At 38.3% G+C, this 13,774-nt stretch overlaps 1 pseudogene; it reads right to left on the bottom strand.

The window, feature by feature from the left end:
• Positions 1 to 5,161: 5,161 nt before the first annotated feature.
• On the bottom strand, positions 5,162 to 5,974 carry LOC107001616 (annotated as a pseudogene).
• Between the last annotated feature and the right edge of the window lie 7,800 nt (positions 5,975 to 13,774).

Here is a 13,774-nt window from a genome sequence, read left to right as displayed (position 1 = left end):
GAGCATTTTTGAGACCAAACGGCATCACCCAGTAATGATACACACCCCATCGCGTGATGAAAAGTTGTCTTTTCTGCATCTTCGTCGTCCATCAGAATCTGATGATAACCTGCATAACAATCCAGAAAGGATTGCATCTCGTGCTTAGCACAATTATCAATTAGAATATGAATGTTCGGCAATGGAAAATTATCCTTTGGGCTAGCTTTGTTGAGATCCCTGTAGTCGACGCAAATTCTGATTTTTCTATCCTTTTGGCGACTAAAACATCGTTAGCCAACCAGGTCGGGTATTGAGTCACTTCTACCAGTTGAGACTCAATATATTTGGTAATCTTCTTTTTAATTTTCAGACTCAACTCGGGCTTGAACTTCCAAACATTTTGCTTCACCGAATCGAACCACCGATTAATTGGCAGTTTATGAGATACAACATCGGAACTCAGCCCTTGCATGTCACCGACTTCCCAGACAAAGACATCAATATATTCAGCAAGCAGATGAATTAGGCCCTTCCTCTGAATTTCATTCAAGTGAAAGATGATTTTTGCCTCTTTAACACGCTCTTGGTCTCCTAGACTTACAGTTTCAGTTTCCTCTTGATTCGGCTTATGCTGGTTTTCAAACTGTAGAAATTCTTCAGCAACATATTTTGGTGCTTCGATTTCCTCTTCGTATTCATCAACCTCGTCATCATCTGTCTCATTTTGTTTGTTCAGCTCGTGACATGACATGACATTGACAGGTTTAAAACTTATATTACTGAAACCATAAACAGACAAAGTTTAAAAAGAAAAGTATAACATATGAGTAAATAAACAAATTTTAAAATAAAAGAGGCTTTCACTCAATTTGGAGAAAAGGGTGCAAACTTTGGCCATGGCATAGGGCCATGTTGCCTTTTTAAACATCACGATGGAAAATTAAAAATTCAAACAATTAAGAAAAATGCAAAATGGTGGGTCTTGGGCCTTTCCGGAACTACCACCGATTTAAATATGCATAAAATGATGCCCTTCTACCAAGGATTTTGGGGGATCAGGATGGACGTGGAGGTCCAGTTCTACAACATCTCTCTTGGCTCAACATCACGGAATCCTGTCAGCTCGACCTCTTCTTCAATGATAGCATCAATCTCTTCAAAAAAGCCACAGATTCCTTCTCCAGGGTCCTCCTTCTCGGCATATTCACAGACTGGAAAGGATTGATATAAATGAGGGATTGGCTTGGACAATGATTTATCTTCTTCTTCTTCTTTGTCTTCTCATCATCATATGTGGGGACGTACCCCAATCCATACCTTGCCCCCTCGACAGGAACTTGAATGGGCTCAACAATTCCTTGGGCATTCCTTCCCAATCCGAAAACTGGTTCAAATCCACTTTGCAACATCACAATAGCAATCATCTTATACACAGAAAGCATGGGAGGCTATGGGGCCAAGTTTTCACCAGTGGCCTTTACTAGCTCCACCGTGTAAAAATTAGTGCCTCGAGACACTTCATCGATAATCGGCGCATGTCTTCCATAATGACTACCTTCGCCATGAATTACTAGCTCTTCGTTCTTTTAAACGAGTTTCATCATCTGATGCAGGGTAGAAGGCACAGTTCCAGCCATGTGAATAGAAGTCCTTCCTAGAAGAAGTTTGTAGCTGGTTTCAATATCTATGACTTGAAACTGTGCGCTAAACTCGGCAGGGCCCAATTGGATAATCAGATTCACGGCTTCCAAGGTATCTCTTTGAACCCCATCGAAGGCTCTTACATTGATTTGATTTTGCTCAAGTTTTCCCAAGTCAAACATCAATTGCCTTAGTGTCGAAAATAGGCAGATGTTCAGACAAGATCCATCATCTACTAAGACGCGATTGATAACCTTTTCACGACAGACGACAATGATATGCAGTATCTTGCTGTGGGCCTTGCCTTTAAAGGCAGCTCATCGTCACAAAAGCTGATTCGATGGCCTCGAATAACCTGGTGGATCATAGTGTCCACGTTATCGCTGTTTGTGCCTATGGGTACATACATATCATCGAGAGCCTTCATCAAAGCATGCCTGTGCGTTAGAGAACTCATCAGCAGGGCCCATACAGAAATGTGGGCTGGAGTATTCCTTGAATGCTTGATAATAGAATAATCTTTCTGCTGCATCCTTCTCTAGAATTCCTCTGCCTCAACCTCGCTTATTGTCCTTTTAGCTTAATCCTTTTTTGACCTCTGAGATCAAGCTCCTCAGAAGTATAACATTTTTCGGATCAGGTCATACCTTGTGCAACAGCAGTCTCAATCACAAATTTTGGCTTGATAGGAGTTTTTGATGGAACCAAGACAACAACCTTTGCGTGTGTCAATATAACGAACTCTTTCTTCTCTTTGATGCTCAAAGAAGCTACATCCTTTTCCAACTCGTCATGAACGATTGGAGTTATCACTTTCATCCCACACCAATCATCGTCTTTTTCTATCATACTGATGTTGCCTCCTCCATGATTCGGCAAAGGATTGATATTGACATTAGGTGTAGCTGGTTGGAGAAAAACCACTTCTTGGTCAATTAAATCCTGAATCTTGTGCTTGAGGCTGATACAGTCCTTAGTATCATGCCCAACACTGTTGGAATGATAAGCATATCTCTGATATGGCCTATAGAATTTCTAATTGATATCCTGGAATGATAAGCATATCTCTGATCTGGCCTATGAAATTTCTAATTGATATCCACAGGTTTAGTCCCCACTGGGAAGATATATCCGACTGCAGCCAGTTGCTCGTACAACTTTGCTCGGCTTTCTGCAAGCGCGGTGAAATTTCTCAAAGGTTTCTTCTCGAACCGAGGTCGAGGGGGATCATAACTTCCTTGTGGGGGAAGTATCTGTTGATAACCTCGATTGTTTGGATGGGGAGCTTGATTTCTGGGATATGAGTTTGTCTGGTAGTTGGTATTGGAGCTTGGTATTTCGGGTGGGGATTTTGATATAGTGGAGCTTGGACTTGATATGCAGGAGGGGGTGCTCGGTAACTCGACTGCAGGTTAGCACAATTGGGAGCAACACCCTGGTAGGGAGATGGAATTTGGTAGGTGGAGGATGATTTGGGTAAATGGGAGATGAATTTTGGCAATTCGGGGGTGGACTTTGGTATAGTGGAGCTTGGACGTTTGGATAAGTGGAGGTAGCATTCTGATAAATTGGAGGATTATTGGGATGACGATCTTGCGTGTAGCAAACTTGGTTGGAATTTTGGGAAGGTCGAGAATGACCTTGGGAATATGAGGAGCTTCTGGGGGTTTTCCCTTCCCCCATATGAAACAACAACAATTTCTTCTCTTTTCTTCTTCAACGTTCCTGATGATGTGGGTGATGCAGCTACACGGGATACTTTTCCCAGTTTCAACCTATCTTCGATAGTCTCACAAACTTTGACTATCTCAGAAAATTTTGCTCATACGAGCAACATGATTTGATCATAATACTCGGGCTCTTGCACCCGCACGAACAATTCTACAATTTCCTTTTCTGACATAGGCAGTCTAACCCTAGCAACTTCCTTTCTCCACCTATTAACAATTTCTTTGTAGCTCTCAGTAGATTTTGGCTTCATCTTCTCTAAAGAATATCGATCAGGAATAATTTCGACGTTATATGCAAAACGATCGATAAAATCCTTTGATAGAATGTTCCAGCTGGGCTATTGCCTGGTTTCATGCGAGGTGAACCATCCAAGAGCTTCTCCATACAGGCTTCGGCTGAAGAGTAGCATCAATAGAGCTTCATCCCTACCAACTCCAACGAGCTGGTTGCAGTAGGCTCTCAAATGAGCCATAGGGTTCCCCACTCCTCCGAAAGTATCAAATTTTGGGATCTGAACCCTTCTGGAAGGTCCAAATTTGGATGAATACATAAATCTGCATGACTAAGCCCTGTGATGTCAGGGACGCATTGGAGATCTTTCATGGCTTTCTTGATTTTTTATTTTATGTCCACCTTTGGCTCTTCATTTGCCCTCCACTCCCTTTCCTGTTCCTCATAATGGTCTAGCTCTGAACCGTGCAGATCGTGCTCGGCAGGTATGAGAATTTGGAAAGTGGTTATTTTAGGTAAGGGTGGAGCTACAGAGGGACTCTGGCATTTTGAGCGGTTTGATAATTCTGTGGTTAAGTCGGAGTATCGGTATTCTGATTTAAGTGGTGGTGGGGTGTTTGGGGATTGAAAGTATTTTGGTTTTGATTTTGCGGTGGTGGAGCGGTTTGATGGTGGATATTTTGAGGATGGGGTGGCATTTGGGGGTGGTTGTTTTGAGGAGGAGGTGGAGTTTGGTAAGATCTGGAAGCATATTGGGGATTTTGGGTAGTCAGATCTATAACCGACGAATTTTGAGTAGGCGTAGATTGATGATTCTGGGCTGGATCCATATTTGAAGAAGGGAAGTAGATTCGGGGTCTCCCATCAGTAGCGTTAGTAGGAAATCCAGGCGGAGGCAGATCCTATCTCTTTTGCATTTCTACCCTCATCTCTGCAATCTGTTGCATCAGCTGCAGAATCAACTCATTTTGGTCCTCTATGGTGGATTGAGCCACCACAACATCAGTAAGACTTACTTCTTCATTACTATCCCCCATAACTGTCTTTCCTTTGTCTATGGAAGGAATCTGCAGGCCCTTTTGATCTGGTGAAGTAAGGATGATCTGCCAACTTAATCAACACAGATTAGTTCAAAATACCTGACGAGGAAAACAACTCAAAGGCAGATTTGTCAGTTTTGATTCAGAATACAAAACGCATAATTCACACATATCTTCAACCCATGAGTAAGGACGGAAACTGATTTTTTAACAAGCAAGAGTTTGCTTGTTTTAAATTTGACACTGTTTCAGAAAGGCTAAATCACGTTGAGCTATGGTCTTCTGCAGATGTTCTTCGATGTCCATTGATCTGGACTTCTCATTTCCTTGTAATATGAAAGGGGGAAAAATGAAATTCTTTTAAAGATAGGGGCCGAGCCTGGGAAGGCTGTCTACGTATCTCACAAGGAGAATTCAGGCCCAATGTAGTTCGAGTAAAAAAAGGAAATATTTTCATTCATTCATTCATTCGTTGGGATTACAAGGAAACGGAAAAACAATAAAGATGTAAAGATAAACTAACGACTCCATCTCAGTCATTTTCTTCTCTTCGTCATCTTCATCTTAGCCACGGGGAACGGTCTCAACTTGAATCTTTCCCATGCCGATGAGGGATTCGAGGTCATGACGAAAGTCAAGATACTTTTCAATGTTGTGGTCTGTGGCATGATGATGATAGGGACAATGCTTTCGGATTTCATGCTGAAGAGAATATTGCATGTCCACATTCTTGTAGTAATGGGTAAAGACGCCATTCTAAACCAAATTCGAGTAGATTTCCCTCATTGTTTGCTTGAAAGGAGTGGACGAGCAATGATAGAACTCGGTCGTCTCTGTGACCGGTATGTCAAGACGCGGTTCATCACATGCAAGGATGACGTTGTCACCCCAAGTGTTCGGAGTACTATCCATGCTGAATAAATGAAGGACTATATTTTTAAACCCAACAAATTCCTCTATTGTGTGTCCTTTCTCCCTGGGATGACATTCACACGTCTTGCGGAGATCTCCTAATCCCGCTTGGCCTTATTAACGGGTCTTAGCAGGCCCTTAGACCGATAGTGTTAAAAAATGAGAGCGCACGAAATGACCTCTATCTTTTTCCAGCCTTTGTGAGGATATGCCTCGAGAGAAATTTTGCTGTCTCCATTTGCCAGACGTCCCTCGAAAGAAGGTGGGCGGGCAAGTAACTCCTCACAACTTTCTTCCTCATAACTTTCTTCATTGATTTCCTCTTCGGGGCTCTCAGGAAGAAATAATTATTCATATAAATGCTTTCTGCGCTGCTTCTGCCTATCGATCCTCTCTTCTTCACTTGGTTTGGCTTGAATACCCTTTCCTTTGTCCATAGCAGTGATTTTGCCTTTCCTGAGACAATAGAGTAATGTTTAGGATTTTGGAGATGAGATTTGTCCTTTGAGTGAGAAACTTAAGACTCAGAAAGTTTTGGTCGACATTTGTGATATTGACTTCTGTATATTTTGGAAATTTCTGGAAAAGAGTGAGTTTCCAATATCCCCATTCATAGCAACATAGCACATAAGCAGTTAAACACACATATATTGCGTCCTAATCATGCATGTGACCCTTTGTGCCAAGGGTACGCCTAGCGATCTGAAGGATGTATTGCGTCATTTAAATAAATTGTTGTATCCCCCAAAATAAACTTCACTAAGAGTTATAGCATTCGTTACATAATTTCAATCAAACAGGGTACATTTCAGGGAGGGGGATATAATGTGAATACAGATAGAAAACAATCCCGCATAGGGGAGTTAGAAGGTTGATGGCTTGGCTCTTCTTTTGTCCTTCTCTACTTCTTTGCGGATGATGCACTTGCTTGTGAACACGTACGACTCAGCGAACACAACATTGGAAGAGGTTGGTACGACTTGTAGAGTGTTCATCTGCTCGTCAAGGGTTGCGTCCAAACGCATCAGACAAGCCCTATATCGGCTAGCTCTTGCGACGTCACAACTAAAACCCTCTGACTTTCTAACTCTCAGAATTGGTACTCTTGCTCCCTTTGCTGAAATTCTTGCTCCTATTTCTGAAATTCTTGCTCCCTTTGCTGAAATTCTTGCTCTCTTTCCTGAAATTCTTGTTCCCTTCATTACCATTCTTGCTAAAAATGGTATGCATGGATCTGAAGCCTTGTCTGTACGTCTTCAATCTCTCAACCTGCGCATGGTGTTTGGTTCACTACACAACACAGATCATTCTGCAATCATGTCTTGTACTCGTCGACATACCCAACTTCATATCTGTTTTCAGCCATACCCCATTTCATGTTGACACGTCCAACCCATTCTTGGAGGATGATCTTGGCAAAAGGAATTTTGCCTCTCCCACTGTAATCAATGACAAAAGAGCTAGCATCCCCTCGGACGGGTGTGATTTGTGTTCTACGAAACTGCTGCATCACCTTAGCTGGGTTGTAGGGTCGCAATCCTTTGTTGTCGATAAGGATTAAAAATAGAAGTTTTTCCCCCCTGTGTTGCTTTCCTCTCGTACTTAAAGTTCGGTAACATCCACTGTATATCTCCATCTCTCAGATCATAAAATACCCTTGCCTACGTATCCCTGGTGGTATGAATTGGGAATCTGCGGATGCTTAAATAGAATTCATAATTATCAAGGGAACTCGTCTGGCTCAGTTTCGCCAACTCTTGTGGATGGGCGCCGTCCCTTTTGCAGAGATGCTCAGTGATCCACCACTGAAGCAAAATGTTGCAGCATTGGAAAAACGAGAACCCGTTTTTACACAAACTCAAAGATCGTTAAATGTCTGCCAAAATGACTTGGGCCAAGCTGCAATATTTCTTTTCTTCTTGTTTCTTACTGACTCCTCTGAAGATAGCATCCACTACCATTAATACCCATGTGTCAATCTCTTTCCTTCATCCTGAGGGAACAACATCGTTCCTAAAAGGCATACGGATAACGGAATGACTTGAGTTTGTCTCCAAGTACTGTGATCATGGAATTTATTTGGAAATTGCGCGAATAGCTATCGTGCCCCCATCTTTTGAAGAATATCATTAGTGGTATACTCTGGGCATCCAACCAGTTGAACCTTACCAGCAACAACATGTCTCTCAATTCTACGGTAGTCGGCCTATCTGGTAGAAGAATTTGATGATCGGGAGCCTATCTGGTAGAAGAATTTGATGATCGGGACATCTTTTCCTCTTGCCACAAGTTCTGATAGATTCCAGAACATCTTTAATTTCTTCTAATGTCGGTGTTATTTCGACATCTCCAAATTGAAACACCATCCTTTGTTGTCCCAAAATCGTGTTATTACCTCGATAAACATGGGCCAAACCTTGAACTCCATTATCGAAGGTAAGTGGCCCAAGTGAATCGAGATTTCTCTCTTTTGACAAGAATTGAGGTTATTCTATCATATGCGGAGAATATCCGATGTTTTGGTGACCATTTTGAAACAGAGGAATTGACTCGACATTTACAAAAACATATAACTTGTTATTTGCCACCCCTCACTATATAACAAACAATTAAACACACAATACATCCTTTAGATTTAATCACACAAATATGATCGTCCTATCGAGCCGTGGGCTCTTTGGACTCAAGGCGGTCTTTCTAATGGGCCCAACACTCCTTGGATGTTGGGTCGTCTTAGGCCAATGCGCTACTTTTGGAATAGGGTTTCGCTCTATCTTAGTTTAATTAGGAAAGGGCAGTATTCAGAGTTGAAAGGGTAATCCAAGCGGACTACTTGGGCTGGGACAGTTGACGATCGTTGACTATCAAGTAGCCGACTACACTCATCACGGTGCCCCGAGAAATTTTTTAGCTAACGAACGATTGCGAACCCGCATAATCGTCCTTTAAGTGGAAATGAAAATAATCGTCGTTTGACGGAAGATGTTATGCCATGAATGCAATAGTTGATATAAGGCGATAAATAAACAGATAAACAATTAATTTCAGATAGCTAAACACGTTAGTTTTAAGGTAAGAATCCTCCAATATCCCTAGCAGAGTCGCCATTTCTGTTTTAAACCGAAAAGGTTTTCAAAAAAGTATTATTTAGTTTTTATGGGTTTTTTGACTTTTTGGGAGTCGCCACTTAATTTTTTAAGGAAAAATCAAGAAAAACTATTTCTTTCAAAAGACTTAACAAAAAATCGATTGAAACGTTAAAGGGGTTCGGGTATTCCTATTAACGTCTTAGGAAGGTTTGAAAGAACATAAGACGTCCGCTAACTTGCGGTTATTCGACAACTAATTCGATTTGGCTAAAATGTTTAAATTAATTTATTTTGGGTAAAATTATTTAGAGTTATTTGGAAATGAATACTTAGATTTTTCTAAGTGCAAAGTGTAACTTGAAAAATTTATTATTTTAAAACTATTTAAACTTGCTTCAATTTTAAGTCGCTAAAATATTTATGGCGTTCTACGGGGATTTCAAGCTTTCTAACTTTAAACTAGCGACATATAAAAATAAATAAATAAATGAAAGCAAGATAGAGAGAGAGGGAGAGAGGGAGAGAGAGAGAGTTGGGTCCAAATCCGGGTTATCTGTCCGCCTGGACAGGTATTTGGACCTGTGTTGCTTTGGGTTTTTAACCAATTTGTTTTATACTTGTTCTAAACTAAACATACAATAAATAATATATACAGAAAATAAAGACAACAAGAGCTTAGGCCTAAAGATAACAAAATACAAATATGCAAAAGATAAAAATGGGCCTTTGGACCCAACACAAAAGATCAAAATGGGAATTGATAATTTTTGAATCAGTGAGACCTATTAGTAGCGAGTACCGACCCTATATTGCTCGTCCCTATAGGTATACATTTTAGAGCGACTACACATGTCACCAACGAATATGAAGCTAAAGTAGCAAAAACTAAAGTCGCCACAATAAATGTTGTTTCTTGTAGTCATATATATATGCAACAATGCCTATTATACTATTTTAGGTCATTCTCATTATTTTGAGTCGAACTTCAAAAAATCTTGTGTGTGCATCTACAGGATTTTGGGAGATAAATACTACATAGAAGGTACGAGATGACCCCAAAGGAAAATACTACATAGAAGGTACGAGATGACCCCAAAGGCACTTGATCTATCTTAATTCTCGTCTGGTTAATTAATTTCAACGAAAGATCTATCACACTATGGAGTAAACGATTTGATTAATGAATTTTCATTTTTTTGTTCAATATCAAACGAATTCTCACCAATTAATAAACTCTGATCGAACTAATCAAATCCCAAAGGAATTTACAAATTTTAGTTAGGGTAAAATTTGTTCGCAATGAATATTATATATGGAAAATAAATTTTCACCACAAAATAAATATGACAAAACAAGAATATTTGATTAATTAACAGTTTGAGTACAATTATATCCCTCTCTTAACTCTTCTGTAGGATAAATTGCTCATTAAAATGAATTTTATTTGATATCCATGTAATGAGGCTTTTGGGGATCATTTTTTTTTGAAGTATTTGGTTATCAAGAAGAGTCCACCCACATCTTGATATCTTTGTAAATATTTCATGAATTTATGATATTTTTAGGATCCTTCTCTAAGGGATATATTACCCTTTATATAGTGTAAGCTAGGAGTAGTTTTCAAGAATCCTAATTGAAATTTGACTCATCTAGTAGAGTCCCACACAATTTTGATGTCTTCGAATGTTTAGTAGTTGTCTCATGAAGAAACTGATTTCTTTTTAAAATTTTTTATGGTCACATAGTTCACTGAACTCTCTTGTTGGCTAGAGTTTTATCGTTTAAGGTGTAACCAAGAAAATGATTTCTTTTTGAAAAAACTTTTATGGTCACATAGTTCATTGAACTCTCTTGTTGGATGGTTATTGTTGAGGTGTAATCAACGATTCCAGAAGAGGTCTTATGTGTAGAAATGTTTTGGTATCTTTGTTAAAGCTAGAACCAACAAATGTCGCACAAACAACGGATCCAACAACATCTCCAAGCACATTTGGGAAGTAGTTTCAGCCTCTATACGAACGTTGACAATGTTGGAGTTAATGCATCAACGTTTATTCTTCTGAAATTGTCTCTTAATTTTCAAGAAGTCTTTTTAGAATTTCGTAATACATGTATATAGTAAATTGCAATACATGTATTAAGTTATTTGTGCAAGACCTAATTTAACATGATATCAGAGCAGGACCCTTCTCACCCGATGTTGGGGCCCTCATAATAATAATTGATCACACACCATATGCTATGCACTGGGCGTTAGGTGGGGTGTTAAAAAATGACAAAAGTCCCAAATCAATGATTAATGAGATGGGTGGACTCCCTTATAAAGTTTGGGCAATCCTCCTTCCTTTGAGCTAACTTTTGGGGTGTGAGTTAGACGTAAGATCTAATTTCACAAGGAACAATGGATTATGGGATAATGTAAAATTTGGTGGAGAATTGAACTTAATTGGTGATTTTGATAGTGATTGGGATGGAAGTATCGATGACATGAACAATACTTCTTTTTATGCTTTCTTATTTGGATGAAGTATTTGTTCTTAGTTATCAAAAAAGCAAATTGTTGTTACTCAATTCACTACCGAAGTAGAATATCTTTCGGCAGCTAATTAGGGCTACTTCTCAAGCTATTTGGCCTAGGAGAATATTTGAAGATATTGGTGAAAAACAAAATAGAGTTACTGTTCTGTATTATCATAACAAATCAGCAATTGCAATTGCCAAGAATCCATCCATGAAAGATCAAAGCATATTTCTATGAAGTATCATTTTATCCGAACAACACAAGAGAAAGGCGAAATTCAGCTGCATTATTGTCAGACAGGAGTAATTATTGACATCTTAACCAAAGCACTTCGTAGACAAAAATTTTGCTATCTTCGAAAATGCATTGGAGTTATCAAGCAAATGCATTAAGGGTTTTGTTGGAATTAACGAATCAATGTTTAGTCTTCTGAAATTGTCTCTTACTTTTTCAAAAAGTCTTTTTAGAATTTCGTAGTACATGTATCTAGTAAATTGTGATATATTTATTAAGTTATTTTTGCAAGACCTAATTTAACAGACAGAAGATCCAATTTCTCAAAAATTCTCGACAGTGCAACATATCTTTCTTTGGCGAGCCATGAAGAAGGTGCTTTGTAGGCCAGCCTTAATCGCAGATTGAGCATATAATTCATTGTTTCAAGAAGCAGAACTCAAATCAGTAATTAGTCATGGAGTCAATTCAGATATTTGAAATAGATATGTGTTGTAACAGCATACATAATCTAGAACTGCATCTCAAAGAATCCCTAACATTGATATCATCATGGAATCTCAGGTAGCATGTATAATCCTTGAGTTAGTACTTCAACAAGCAGTGAAGGATGATAGAACTTGTAAGTAGTAGGATTTCAAAGTACCAGACATTAACTAGATTCTCAACATTCACACGGAAGTACCTTGACATAGGTGCATCAAAAAAATCAATGTGCAACCCCAAGCCATTTCATAAATGATAAAGTCCCTACTTTCCCGCATAGTTGAGGTAGGCACTTATTAGTGACTCAACCACATCAGCTTCTCTCTTACAATTTTTAATTGTTTGCCTTCCCTACTATACATTTTTTCATTGAAGGCATCTGGAACACTTCATCAAAGATTAGAACATAAGAATTGTCATTAGAAATGATTCATGCTTTAAGATCGAATCGTTCATTAAAGATATTTTTCAATATTTTACGAGAACATCTAAGACTGGGCAACGAACCAGAACGGGACCACTGGCCGGAAGCGAACCGGTACCGAACTGGAACGGAATGAGTTGATCGGTACCGGGATGAACCAGACCAGAATTACCAGGATAGATACTCAGTTCTGTCCCATCCTAGTATATACCGGGATGGAACCAGAACGAACCGGAATGGGATAAAACGTATGACACACCTAGTTATTTCAAAAAATGATTTTTTCAATTACGAATATGAATATTTTTTTTATTTTTCTAAGTTTAAATAAATAGTTTTTAAATTTATAATGTAATTTTATACTTATGTTTATTTTAAAGATATTTTTTTTAAATTTTTTACTTATTAAGGTTGCAAGTTAAGTCTAATTAAGTTTTCAAGATTTAAATCTTTTGAAGTTTATAAGTTATTACTAATTATTTATTAATATCTTATAGTTTATAAGTTATATTTATCACTTGTAATTGAAATAAATTAAAATTTTAATTTAAAAAAATTAAACTAAATAATATAAAAGAATTACACAAATTTAAAAAATATCAATTTAATCTATTTAATTTTGCATTAAAAATTACAATTTCAATTTAATACTAATGTAATACTAATAGGGGGGTAGTTGGGTTACCTGGGTAGTATTTATTTATTTAATATAAAATATAAGTTATAATTTATAAATATATAAAATATAAATTAATTAATATTTATAATTAACTGGAACCGGACCGGAACCGGAATAAACCGGTAGCGGTACACCGATACCAAACCTCGGTTCCGTTCTGTATCCCGATTAAAGATGTCCTTTTCCGTCCTGTAGGCAACCGAACCGGGATGAACTGGAACGAACCGAAACGATACCAGACCAATACCGGTACATCCTGTTCCGTTGCCCAGAACATCAAAACTTGCATAGTGTAACATTGGAAATGACTTTATTTTCTTAAATCTAAGAAAACCCTCGTTCTGACTTTCATAAGTCTTAAATAGTTGTATACTGAAATCACTTTTGAGAAAACAGTCTCCAAGTTTTTGAAGTGATTTCAAACTAAACTTCTAAATGCATTTCTTTGTTGTCATTACTTCCAAAATTTTACCAGTTGGAATACAAAGTTTTAGCTTGCAATGATTCAAAAGGCATTCTTTTCAAGTTTATTCAGCAGAATGCCTCCCTATAAATTCTAAAGGTTCTAGAACGACAGATAGTTATTGGAAAAAGATCTTGACCTCGAGAATCTTATGAATTCTAAGGTATACACGTATAGCTGTGAATCTGTTCTGGCGGAGTATGGGGATTCACTACCATATGTGTATACCTTAGAATTCATAAGATTCTTGAGGTCAACAATCTTTCGCCAATAACTATATACCGTGCTAGAACCTTTAGACTTTATAGAGGAAGCATTCATGCCGAATAAACTTTAAAAGA

This window comes from Solanum pennellii, chromosome 1 (genome assembly GCF_001406875.1).
Source record: "Solanum pennellii chromosome 1, SPENNV200".
In the NCBI taxonomy this organism is placed as follows: domain Eukaryota; kingdom Viridiplantae; phylum Streptophyta; class Magnoliopsida; order Solanales; family Solanaceae; genus Solanum; species Solanum pennellii.
This window is presented reverse-complemented; position numbering and strand designations above follow the sequence as displayed.